Raw genomic sequence first — 13,002 nt, forward strand, 5'->3', positions numbered from 1 at the left:
TACCTACTGCATCGTAATGTGGAATCCTGCCCAGGCAACTGGTGTACATCAAATTTCTTTACACACTTTTGTGATACTGGGAATTCAAACCAAGGCCTTTGGACTAAGCTACATACTGAGGTCTTTCTTATTTATTGCTTTGAAATAGGATCTTGCTAAGTTGTCTAGTCTGGGCTTGCACTTGAGAACCTCCTGCCTCAGCCTTCCAGAATGCTGTGATTACAGATGTGCACCACCCTGCCTGGCTTCTTTATGCTTTTTATTAAGAAAAGTTTGAAAGCTTCCCAAGAGGCAGAAGAGTATAATGAAGCTCCATGAATCAATCCTCAGCTTTCAGCAGTGATGACTCATGTCCAATTTTGTTTTACTGATACTTGTCACTCCGCCTCCCTCTCCCAGTGAATATTTTGAAACAAGTATCAGTAGTTACACATTTCTTCTGTAAGAACTGTGTGATTTTGAAAAATTTTAATTTGATAGCAAGCCAGGCGAGGATATAGCTATAAAAGAAAATGGATAAGCAACATCCTTGAGGAACGTAACTGTAGAGTCCTAAAAAAAAATGCTAGTAAATTGAATTCAGCAACATGGAGAAAAATGGAAAGATGCCTCACATTCATGGGCTGGGAATCAGTGCTGTTCAAATACATCTTACCCAAGATGATCACCTCGTTAGGATGACACGTGTCCTTCCAAAGCAGCTGTTTACTAGTCTGCTGCCTTGGTCCCACTGTTTCTCCTGAGAAGCCAGCAAGGGAAACGGCCTGCTTCTCTTATGTCTGAAGTCCTTGTGTACTCTCCTGATGTTCTAGCCCATACCTGGATGTGAAGAACACAATAAAATCGTCAGATTTCCTTTATAGTTCACCTGGCATCTCTGTCTTGTTCCCAGGCGCTGCCAAACATGGCCACTTTCTGTGTCTTACAATTCCTCGGAAGATTTGTCCTTTGTGGGAAATGTTCACTCAGTGGCCCGGTGATCACACACTTAGCATCTGTAGAAGAAGAGTTATTCCTTTTATAAATTATTCAGTTTTTCTCTTGCTAATGTGCAAGTGATGGTTTTTACAGTTTTACACATTTTAAACAGAAGCATAGAGATGTAAAATTTTGTTTTAAAAAGTTTTCAGCTCTTCATGGTACAATTTAAATATAATAAACTGCATGTATTCAAGAATAAAATTTGATGAATTTGACATACGTATAGAGGTGTGGAATTATTCCCATGGTCAACATATTGAATCTATTTGTACCCCAAAAGTTCCTTCATGCCTCCCAGTAACTGATTGTTCTTTTCTCCCACCCTGACCCCATACCTTGGCAAAAGGTGATCTGTTTTCTGACACTAAATTATATTCACATAGAAGAAATAATTTTCAGACATATTACACGTTTTGGTCACTGTTGACAAATTGCCCTGAAACTAACGTAAGTTTTCATAGGTCCTTTGTTTTTGACTAATAGTGCAGAGCATGTGTAATTCATCATGAGTTAGACATGAGTTGGCATGGCCTCAACAGGTGTGCAGGGAGACAACGCTTAACATAGGACTTGGATGGTAAATTACAATGTTAAATGTCCATAATACTCCAAAGGCTTGTTCTTAACTTCTATAATAGGTCATTAGATCTAGGCCATTGTTCTTCAGTCCTTCTCACTTTGAGTAGCTTTGCTACAATATTCTAAGTCTAAATTTGTTGATGGTATTCTTGTGGTGCCTTTAACACATTCTAGGAAACCAGTATTCTATAAACTGATGGTTCTACTGTCTGTCTGTCTGTCTGTCTCTGTTTCTCTCTCTTTCAGCATCTTGTTGGTGATCGTTGCCCAGATTCATTAGTTCATTAGGTTGAAGAATGATATTCTAATTTCATCATTTGAATTTTTTAACCAGCTTCAGTAGCTCCCTAAAATGACACTTCCCCTCACAAACTATTAGATTGCTTTCATGTAACATTCATAAAGAAAGGTTGGACAGATACTTGATTTCCTTATTTTATTTCCCATTTTTTAAGACAATGAGTTAGGGATATAGCATCCTCTAAAGCTGAACAGCAAATTAAAAGACAATTCACCATGAACTCATAGAGTCAGATAGGTTTCAACCCACTGAACTGATCATTCTTATGATGAAATTGTACCTTCTTTGGCCAGCAGATAATCTTACAAGCTGGCTTTCGTGTCTTTTGGATGCAATCCTATTAGTGTTAAAGTGCTTTTCTACTTTCTAATACAAAATGTTCCCAATTCATCTTGCCCGTGTTCTGTTGTAGACATGGAGTGAGGAATACTAGTTGTTTTCCAGTGGAAAATGGTATGGAGAAAAAACAATCTGGGTGCCAAGAGACCTAAGTAATTTAAATGTGTGCACAATATTCAAATTTAATTCAAGTTTAATCAATCCTTTTCCAACTGATGAGCTATGACTACCTTTTAATATTGGCCTGAGTTTTAGCTACTTAATGTGTACTTTTAAACCTGGTGTTGGTATTCAGCATAATAAAGATACCAAAAAATAACAAATTGCCCTCACTCCAACCTAGATATGCTCATTAGTCTCCAGATGTTATTGTTACATGGAGAGGAGCTGTGTGGTGGACATTCAAACTGGAACAATGGTTCTTCAGTCTCTGAACCATAAATCTGTAAAGATAAGACAAGGTAGATTCTTCTCAATATGAATTAATCATTGTGGGACTGATGAAATGAGTTCCCTTTTCCCAACTAGAAGAGGAAGTGTCTTCTGCAGAGAACCTGTGTAAGTCACCTGGTAAGACTTCTGCAGACTCCATGGATTTTTTTTTTTAATTTAATGAGACCAGTGAGAATATGTCACTTTTAAATAAACTCTGCTGCAGATAAAACTTGGTCTATGGAGAAAGCTGACAAAATATGACTTTGGTAAGATCTTGCTATTCAAACTGAAGTATACAATCAGGACATATGTATGAATCCAAAAAAGGAGGTGAAGCAAATACAATTCCATAGGTAGTGGCTTTATGCTGCTTTTGAGGAATGTGAGAGCAAATGCAGTTGTATGCAAGAGAGTAGTTTGATAAGGAATGTTGACTGATGATGCTGGAAAATCCTATGGCTGCCTATTCATGTCTATAAATTTAGGTATCAGTATGCAGAAAGATGCTTTTGTGATTAAACTATAACAAATAAATCAAAAAGTTTACTGATAAAGTGTTCTCTCTTTGCGAAAGATGTGGAAGCCAATATTAATTGTAATTCAAGGGGAATATGTTAATAAATAAGATAGTAACACAAAAAGATATGGAATAAAAATTTACACAATGAAAAATTTATATCTGCATAGAAATTTCATATATTTTGTTTATTTATTTATTTGTACCAGAGATCAAGCTCACCGCCTTATGCTTGCCAGTCAGGGGTTTATGCCGCTGGGCTAAATCCCCAGCCTGTATTTTGTTTATTGAATGCTTCACGTGTATGAATTAGTCTTAATGACACACTCTTTGATTGGATGGGAATTTCCCAGGAGCAGACCTTGGTCTTCATGTCTGTCTACTGTATAATTTATTAATTGCTTGCTCTGTCCAATTGGCTTTATATATCTTCTAGACATAATGACTCTTAAATTCAGTTCATATTTCCAACCTTGACCATGCTAGCGTGAAGTTCAGAATCTGTATTAGTATAGATAACCACTTGCTCAGAGAGAGAGTCTATAGGAATTTCAATCTTAATATGTTTTGACATAAGCTCTTGCATTTGTCCTATAAGTTGGATTTCTCTCTAGTCTTCCCCACAAGAAATGGTGCCATGGTTTTGACCCAATGCTCTAAGTAGTCGTTGGGTCTTTTCTTTGTATTACTCTTTGGATGAGCGAGTCGACTTTGTTTCCCACCTCCATTGTCACTATGATTCAAACGACTGTTACTTTTCGCTAGGACTTCTGCCAAATGTCTGTGTCTTTTGCCTCACTGTCTTCTATGGCACTGCTGATACTGTGGTAGGCTGGGTCCCCACCTTCACAAGATCACATTTAGTGGAGGAAACATACACAAGAATAAGCAGCTATATCATCATGAGGTACAAGAGGTGAAGGTGAGTGGAAAGTTGTTTTTGGAGTAAAGGAAACCATCTATGGGGTTTTAGATCTAAAATGCCCCCTCAAGGTCTCATGGATTCAGACATGGGGCTTTTGGAAGGTGAGTAGATCATGGGGTGCCACACTCCTGTATAGGGGGACCTCACGGGTGCCCACCCAGTACCGGCTTATTCTGTGCTTGGTGGAGGAAGCTGGTGACTCCATTGTTTTTGGCCTTTGATCTGGGAAGTTGACAGATTTTTGTCTAGAATAAAATATCACTCAGATATTATTAATGTTAATGTATGATAATCACATATTTTAAAGCATATGATTTTAATGCTTAAAAATGCCGGTTTCCTCAAAACTTTCCCAAGAGACTCTCCTGCTTTGTAAATCTCTTCTGATCAAGGAAACTTTGAAGTATGCCTGTTCTTCTTTTGCAGTGTTAAGTAATTTTGAGACAAAAGTCTGTGCTTATGGCTTCCTTTCTTTGCCTTTGACAGTTTAGGTGAAACCTTCAGGGCCTCATATTTGAGAGATTAGAGATTAGTACTTGCTCTGCTGTGAACTGTCTTAATGGAGGTTTCCTTACTCCTTCCTGAATTTAGAGGGGAAAGAGCCCAAGGACCCTTTGGTTTACTTTCTTTTTCCAGTAGAATAGCACCAAATCCTTGTGGTGGGGATGAATTCTTAACTTGGCCCAGCCCCTCGCCTATCCTGCGAGGAGGAGGAAGCAGCATAAAGCTTCCTCTAAGGAAAGTACTGGGACTCCAGCTGGCAAAGTGACTGATGTCCTTCCAGGTCCCAGAGGCATCCACAGACATCTACTCTTATTTCAGAGCAGAAAAAAGTGTATGTGGGGAATTCCTTGAAGAAAAAAAATAGTATTTACTTTATCAGAATTAGGAGGCAAAGAAAAAATGTAGGCATGAGTATTGGCCGTCTGTGATAAATAGAGTGTTTAGATTTTTAGAGTAAAAGAATTCTTCCTGGAGATTGAATTTCTTATCACTTATACATTCCCTCACTCTGTAGCTACTGAGACCCTGTTTTATGTGCCGGCCCCCCTGCTGGCTGCTGGATAAACAAATATGAATAAAATAACATGCTCACCCACCCATGTAGTTCACAATCTTGTGAATGTGAAAGTTTAAACAAAAAGTATTCCAGTGCCATTGGAAATACAATGTAGAGCAGGTAGGAACATACAGGAACGAAATGGCATTTCTGAGCTGTTGACAGGGACAGGATGGATGTTGCAAAGACAATCAGGTTTCAGTCTCTAAAGAGGCAGTTGATGTAGTAAAGAGCTTGGAAGGAGCCTCCTGGGCCCGGGTTCTTGCTTTACATATCTTTCCCCTTACCTGGAAATGGCCCAAAGGCGACCATGCACCATTATGAGCTTTAAACAAGATGGTATCTGCAAAATGCTTAATGTGGAGTTGTACACAAAGTAATTTATGTGTAGAAGTGTGGTCTGTCATCGTGGTTCTGGTATCATTTACTGTGGTTGCAGAAATGTAACTAGGAACTTCTCAGTGAGAGAAGGGAGGGGCAGACGAGATGAAGGAGTTTAACAGGCTTAGAGGAAGAACCACATCTAAAGGCAGGGGTGAGGGGACTGGGAATTTAGCTCAGCAGCATAAGCACCTGCCTTACAAGCAGGTGGTCGTGAGTTTGGTCCCCTGTACCTATAAAAAAAAAGAAAAAAAAGTGTAAAAATAAAGGCAGGGGGTGTGTGAAGTGTTTATTTCTTCTACCACAATCTAGGGGCTGAATCCTCCTTACTTTTGACTTGTATTTTGTGGAGGAGGGACGTAGAAGCTGTTACAAATCTGGAAGGAGACTTCAATAAATTCAACAAACATGATTTGGTTTATGCTATTTTAGTACCCATTCTGCAGAAGCACACATGAATTATGTGTTTTCAGAGTGTATGTGATTTTACAAATGCATTGTTTTCCCTGGTGAAAAGCACGTAGGTTGGATATAGGTTGAACCAAAAACTTCCAGGCATGTGTCAGGCAGAGTAGGGTGGCAGTGATACTATTATTTTTCCTATGCTTTCAATATAATTGACTGAAGATCTCCTTAGCTTCCTTTTCCTTTAAAGCAGGATCACATTGTTAGTGGCTCTTAGCCACATTAGAATCCTCTAGAACATTTCAAAGTACCAGCAGTTGTGTTACACACTCACATATGTCTCACCTGGTTTTCAGGGAGGCTCTGGTATAATATTTTTCAAAAGTCCTCTCTTTGCACCCACCGGATTATCTTAATGGACAATCAGGGCTTGTCCATGGACAATAGTACTTATCTTAGGCTTACCTGTCTTGTGATTTAGAATGATCTTGACCATACTTAGTAACACTGTGTCTTCCTTGTATAGGTGAGGCTGCTTTTGTGACAACATTTTAAGTCTCTTCCTTCCTGGAGATATTTTGATAGTAATAAGATGCCCTTAGCAGCTGTCCCTTAATATTGGGGGAGTTATTGGTTCCCAGAAAGCTGAGGATACCAAATTCCACTGGAACCCAACCCTCTTCTGTAAGATGACATGGGACTTATGCTCATCCTTGCATTTACCTTAAATCATTTCTAGTTACTTATAAAGAGATGTAATGCTGTATTGTTCTCTATGCATATTACTGTATTGTTATTTTTAGTTATTTATATTTTTCTGTGTATTTTCTGTCTGAAGTTGGTGGGATCCATGGATGTGGAATCTGCTGCTAAGAAGTCTGATTCTATGCTGTGTAATGAAGGTACTTCTGCTTTGCTTGAGCTGTTCTCTGCCCTCATCCAATTTGACTTTCATGTTCAGATTTAGCCATCACTAGGAATAATTTCCGTGGCTTTGGGCACTATGTATAACTCTGTGTTTTACTCTTGATCTTCCTCTTTTCTCTCTACCAGCTTTCGTTGGCTGTTGAGAGCCTTCTAAGTCTTGACCTTTAAAGCCTTCCCAGTCGTAGTTTGTGGGGGTGTCCAAAGAATTCACCTTTTTCGGCTGTTATATTTGGACACTTTGAGACGGATGCTATCTATCCCTTCACAGATCCAGTGGCAGATGTGCCTCCTTTCCACGGGAGTGAGCCCGTCTTCCATCCCCAGGTGCCATCATCTGTACTTACAGGCCATCATTCCTTGAGAGAAAGCCTAAGGAAAGGCAGTTGTTGAACTGAACAAAACTAGTTTCTTCTAGAACAATCAAATAGTGTCTTATCCCAAATAAAAAGTTAAATTGGTACAGAGTACCCCTAGGCAAGTCTGAATTTTGGACTGGATTTGGGGCTGAGATTGTTTGAACGTTAACAGCCAGAGGCTGAAGTTTACAAGCACTGTTCTTGCAGGCTACCAAACTTCAGAAAGTGGCACTCTACCAGGTGGAAATATGCATGGTTTAGTGCAGTGATTAATAAGAGAATGAAAATCAAAAATAGTAAAAGAGAAAATCCTAGTGTCAGAAGATAGCAGAAGTTATTGCCTGGAATGAAGAGGATATAGTCTTCACATATAAGAATCTTACATGCTAAATTTTTTATAAGAAAATGTCTTAGTTCTTCAACCACCTCTAGGAGGAAAAAGGCCTTAAAAAATATGCTCTGATGACTACAATAATTACAGATTATTCTTCGATACCTGGCAGAGCATCTAAGTAATAAAAAAACCTAAGCATGACAGAAATAGGAAAATGTTTAAAGTTACATAAAACTCAGAATGCAGAGCTGGTGATTTTATATGTATGAGATGTTCTGATTGAAGCAGCGACATTATTAATTTCAGTGGGTAAAAGGTGGCTGAGAGCCAGCCTTTCTCTGGTGAATACTGGCTGCAGATGAAAGCTCAGCCATGGGTGCTGCATAGAGAACACATGGTACTAGTGACCATTTCCACTTTCTGCTTAATAATGCAAGCCCATTCATCGTGGCGCAAGACTGCATGGTATTGCCTACTCCTTCTAGCAAAGTTACCTGTGATTTTCATTGCGGAAAGTGAGAATCACTGTCATTCCACTGCAGAAGGAGCTGGGGACATGAAAGCTCTTTTTTTCTTTTACTCTCTTTTGGAACTGTATTGTACCTTTGGAAGGGTCAGGGTGGCTGCAAATTGGTTAGAGGAACAGCACTCTCTGATTGTTATCAGTGGACTGTCGTGCAGTATTAGCTGTTTATTTCACTGACATATTTGGAAGGGTCTATAGGGGGCTTTTTCAGGAGTCAGGACCTCAGTGTAATATATAAGCATTGACTCTGATATTTCCCTTGATAATAGTACTTGGCCATATTGGGGTCGTAAGTCAGTGAGGTTCATTGGCTGCTGCAATGCACACTGTCACCAGTAATAAGTACAAAGGACCAGCTCTAAAAGCTGGCTTATAAAACTTTAAGGAAACTTGGATTGCTTAAGTGAACTTGCAGGGCGCTGAGGGGGCCAAACAGACCTTAGTTGTCTGCTTATATTAATTTCACAGAGTTTAAGGGGTCAAGAAAGGCAGTCGGTGATGCTTATTAATTTATGAAAGACAGACTCATGTCTGTCTCACTCGTTAGCTTTGACTATTCTGCCTTTCCTTTTAGAAAATTTAATATAAATTAAACCTTACCAGACAAGAGTGCCCTAAAGGATTAAGTCTAAAATTCTCAGTTGGATTGAAATGATCCAATGATGTTATGTTTTTTTGCTGCCACAATTTTACTTGAAGTGATGTTCGAACAATAGAGCCTCATAGCGGATATAAAACATGAGAAGAAAAAGCCATTAGAAGCATACTATAGTTAGTCAAGCATTAGGATATTTTAAAAATATAAGACATTCTTGTGTCTAAGGATTTTCTGTTCTTCTTTCTTCAAGAAATAATGACTCATAAAAGGGGTATCTTGTTGGCCTTAAATTGGGGCATGGTGCTTGTCAAGATGGAATTGTTCATGTGGAATAGCCATGTCTCAAAACATATCTAGCTGCAGAAGCCACACGGCTGCAGAGTGAGCCATGGGAAATGGAACCCTGCCATAGAAACCAAAGCCACACTTCCTAATGGGGATGTTGCTTCTTGGTTGATTTGCTTTTGAGTAAAGGAGAGAAGCCTAGTGTCCTATATATGCAAAGCCTAATTTACTTACAAAAGTTTGATTTTTATCCCTCATTTTGTAGATGAGGCATTGACATTCAAAGAGATTAATATATTTTTAGATTGGGCAGTTAGAAAATAAAGGGATTTTCCTTTCCCCTCCCCTAAGCTGAAGGGCCAGATTGAGAGCACTGCTTTTCTCTCTGGAAACCCTTTTCAACAAACTCACCCCAGAGAGGGGAGAGCATGTGTGTACAGAAGATGGAAATCAGGCCAGCCCCAGTGCCATGGGCATGAGATGGTGCAGGAAATGCAAATCAGGCTGGAAGGTAGAGGCAGCTGTGCAGAGTCAGGGAGCTTAGTGATTTCATGTTTTACTGTTAGGCTAACAAGAGTGATTTGAAAATGTGAAGGAGGAACATCGTTCTATTTACAGATTTATGAGTTTTAGAAAAGGTACATATAGAGAATATTTTTTCTTGTTGAGATCGAGTTGCTGGTGGTGGATAATGTTTCTATAGAGAAAAACTGAAAAAGTTCAATATCTTAGTCAATTCAGGTTCTTGTAAAAAGATGCCACAAAAAAAAAAAAGAACTAAATAGAACAAAAGAAATGAAAACTGAATAGCTAATACACAACAGAAATCCATTTCTTACACTTCTGGAGGATGGGAAATCTAAGATCAAGGTGTCTTCATATTCAATGACTAGTGATGTGGCCCACTTTCTCATAGATGAAGCCTTCTTTCTGTGTTCTAGAATGGTGGAAGGGGTTATCTAGCTCCCTGAGTCTCTTTTATAAGGGCATTATCCCATTTGTGAGGACAGAATCCCTTGACCAAATCACCTTTCATTGATTCAGCTTCTAATGTCATGACCTTGGTTATGAGATTCAAACCTCTAATGCTATCATCTTCTAACACACACCTTCCAGATAAAATTTATAAATCATTTGTTTCAAGGCAGCAGCCAATTGCTAAGGCAAAGGTAATTCTAAAAAAGTGAACTGATTTCTTCTTTTTAAGATGTGTCCAATACTTGTTCTGGGCAGAGTGAGAGGTAGAATATGCAGGATTTGTACTAATAAGAAAAGAGGAACAAATAGAGCTTGTATCGAGGTCTCAAGCATGCAACCAGGATTCTCCTCAAGTAGTTAAATTCTGTTGCTATGTAGAGTAGGAAACAAAAATACCTAAATAGGCATCCTCAGCAGGGTTTTCAGCAAGCTTCATTGTCTCCAGAGACAAAAGTTAGAGCTCAGAATTCACTGTTAGAGTGGTGACAGGATCCAGCAAATGCATCAGATTCTCAGGAGAAAACCTGGGAAGGTTATGCCTCAGAAAAATGAAAGAGGAATCAGATTGAACCCTAACCTTTAGTGCAACACGGACTTGATAAAGCACAATCTCTGATTAAGATGATCAGCTGTTACTCTCTCTGCCTGGAAGAGAGAGGAGAAGATGATCCATGGAGGAAAATAACATCTTCTAGGGTGGGGGTGGTGGAACTATGGCACATGAGCTGCTGCAGGATGTTTCTACTATTGAAAAGGTTCACCATCGCTGATCTAGGGTATTCAGAAGTTTTGGAAATAGTAGCTATTAAATTAATAAACAATAGGTATACCAAACCACAGGACCATGTGAGTGAAAACCAAGGGAAAAATCATCCATGAGGACAGTTCCACAAATGATTCAGCTATAGATATTAGTTAATAAGACTTTTAAATTAACTGATATTTATACTTTAGAATATGGAGAAGGGAGCTGAAAATATAGAGACTGTGCCACAGGTTTTGAGCTATAAAGTAAATGAGCAGTTCTAAAAGTGGAAAATAAAATACCAGTAACAGTAATTGTGACATAACTGTAAGAATTGTTAGTGAGCTACAAGACAGAACACTAGAATATGTGAATGCTAAAATACACAGAGGAAAGGATAGAAAATACAGGAAGGAGTGTTAGAGAAACGTGGGAATCAGTCAGTATAGATAACTTAGTAGAATTCCAGAGGGAAATGATAATGAATCAAACAAAAGCAATATTTAAGAGTCAGTGATTGGGTGTTTTTTTGGACCTGGTGACTGATGTGAATCTATAAATTCATGGAAATTATAAAATGTTAATAAGTATAAATAGGACGTCAGAGCATTTTATTGTAAACCAACATCATAAGAGAACTGCTAATAATCACAGACAAAAAGAAAAATGTACATTACCTGTAAAAGAGCAATTATATATCTGATACTTGACTTATAAACTAAAACAATGGAAGTCCAAAGACAATGGAATTATATTGTTAAAGTACTAAGAAAGGAGGATAGGTTTAGGGAGGTTAGAACTGGTCAGACAGGATATGGAAAGAACAAGTGGTAGGTTTTTAGAATATTAAGGCATCTCATCAGAAGTGAATGTGAAGTAGACAAGAGTAATGATGATAAAAATGGAGAGAAGAGGATAATTATGATGAATGTTTAGATCAAAACCTTCAAAAGAAGTAAACAAACTCGCCCATAAGCTCTCACAAAGACCCTACCTCAACTCCATGATTGCTTTCTCCTTTTTTAGGGGCTTCCTTAGTCCCCTCACGAATCATCTGGTGGACTGAGATGGAAATACGTCTTTTCCGTAAGCCTGTCTCTTCCACAACCTTATTCTCTCTCATTCTTGTCTTCCTATCTGATGCTTAGGCAGCAGCTGAGTACATCTGTGGTTGTCTGTGGAGAATTCCGTGGGATACCATGATAGGACCTTTGGTAAGTGACATCAGCTCTCACCCCAATCCTGTATTATCCAAGTGTGTGACGGAGCACAGGGCTATAAATAAATGGGCATAGCCATAAGTCAGAGGCTGGGTTAGGTAGTTGTGATGCCTTCTTAGAAGTCTTTCAGTTGATGGAAACCTGGATAAAGATAGGCTGAACTCATGTCAGACTTAACTATTTCCAAAAGATTGGATATTTTTTACTTGTAGAATAGGATTTCAGGCATAGCAGTTTCTCCTTTTCTGTGGGTGAGAGCTTCCAAGGTGTTCAGTGAATACTTGAACTTGTAGATAGTACTAAACCTTATGATTTCATGCTTTTTCCAAGCTAACTGTTGTAGTCATGGGTTGCACAGAGAACAATTAAACTTAGGACATGGTATTTATAATATTTTTATGATGGCCACCCAGAGTTAACACAAGAAAATGCAGGAAATCTATCCACAACACTAAAGACATAGAATATTTAGCCAAGGGCCTGAATCCCACAGCAATGTCCCACATGAGTCCAGATGAAAACTCAGCTCATGACAGTGCCTCCCATGAGTTCAACTAGAGGTCTAGAGCCCACAAGAAGGACTCACACCAGTCTCTTTTACAGATCCATGCCGGGAAGGCCCAAAGGTCAGTGGTGGAAGCCAGAAAGTCCATGCCAGTGGGGTGATGGAGCTGTGCTGGTAGGTTGATGGTTCTATGCTGGAGCTACACTCACAACAAAGACTAGGGCTGTCCTGTAAAGCACCACAGACATTCTCAGCGACATGAAGGCCCTGAGCTCGAGTACATGCCAGGAAGTCGAGTACATGCCAGGAAGCCAGCATGCTGAGTTCATCCTGGAGACCAAGTGGCACACATCTTCCCCTCTGGAGCCAGGAAGCAATGCTGGATGTGAGGACCAGAGCTTCTCTAGGAGAACCAACAGCTCAAATGGCAACTTGTAGGAGAACCCATAATGAAATGCCTCAATGCAATAGTTTCTCCTTCTCCATGTCTCTATTTATGCTGGCAACTTTCCTCAGGTAGAAGGGACATCTATGCTCCAGCGCTATGCTGATGTAATCTAGCTGGTGTTACGTTGACCACCAGTTCTTAATCCATAACACTAAGT

At 39.2% G+C, this 13,002-nt stretch overlaps 1 long non-coding RNA gene across 1 annotated transcript in view; it reads left to right on the forward strand.

The window, feature by feature from the left end:
• The window catches only part of LOC134476236 (uncharacterized), a 59,921-nt gene extending 47,320 nt beyond the window's left edge, over positions 1-12,601 (forward strand). The window contains exons 2-3 of the long non-coding RNA XR_010047808.1: positions 11,821-11,886; positions 12,496-12,601. This is a non-coding gene — a long non-coding RNA (uncharacterized LOC134476236). The remainder of the gene's footprint in view (positions 1-11,820; positions 11,887-12,495) is intronic.
• Positions 12,602-13,002: the final 401 nt, after the last annotated feature.

This window comes from Cavia porcellus, unplaced genomic scaffold (assembly GCF_034190915.1).
Source record: "Cavia porcellus strain 051 isolate PalLab524CR breed Dunkin Hartley unplaced genomic scaffold, mCavPor4.1 scaffold_6, whole genome shotgun sequence".
In the NCBI taxonomy this organism is placed as follows: domain Eukaryota; kingdom Metazoa; phylum Chordata; class Mammalia; order Rodentia; family Caviidae; genus Cavia; species Cavia porcellus.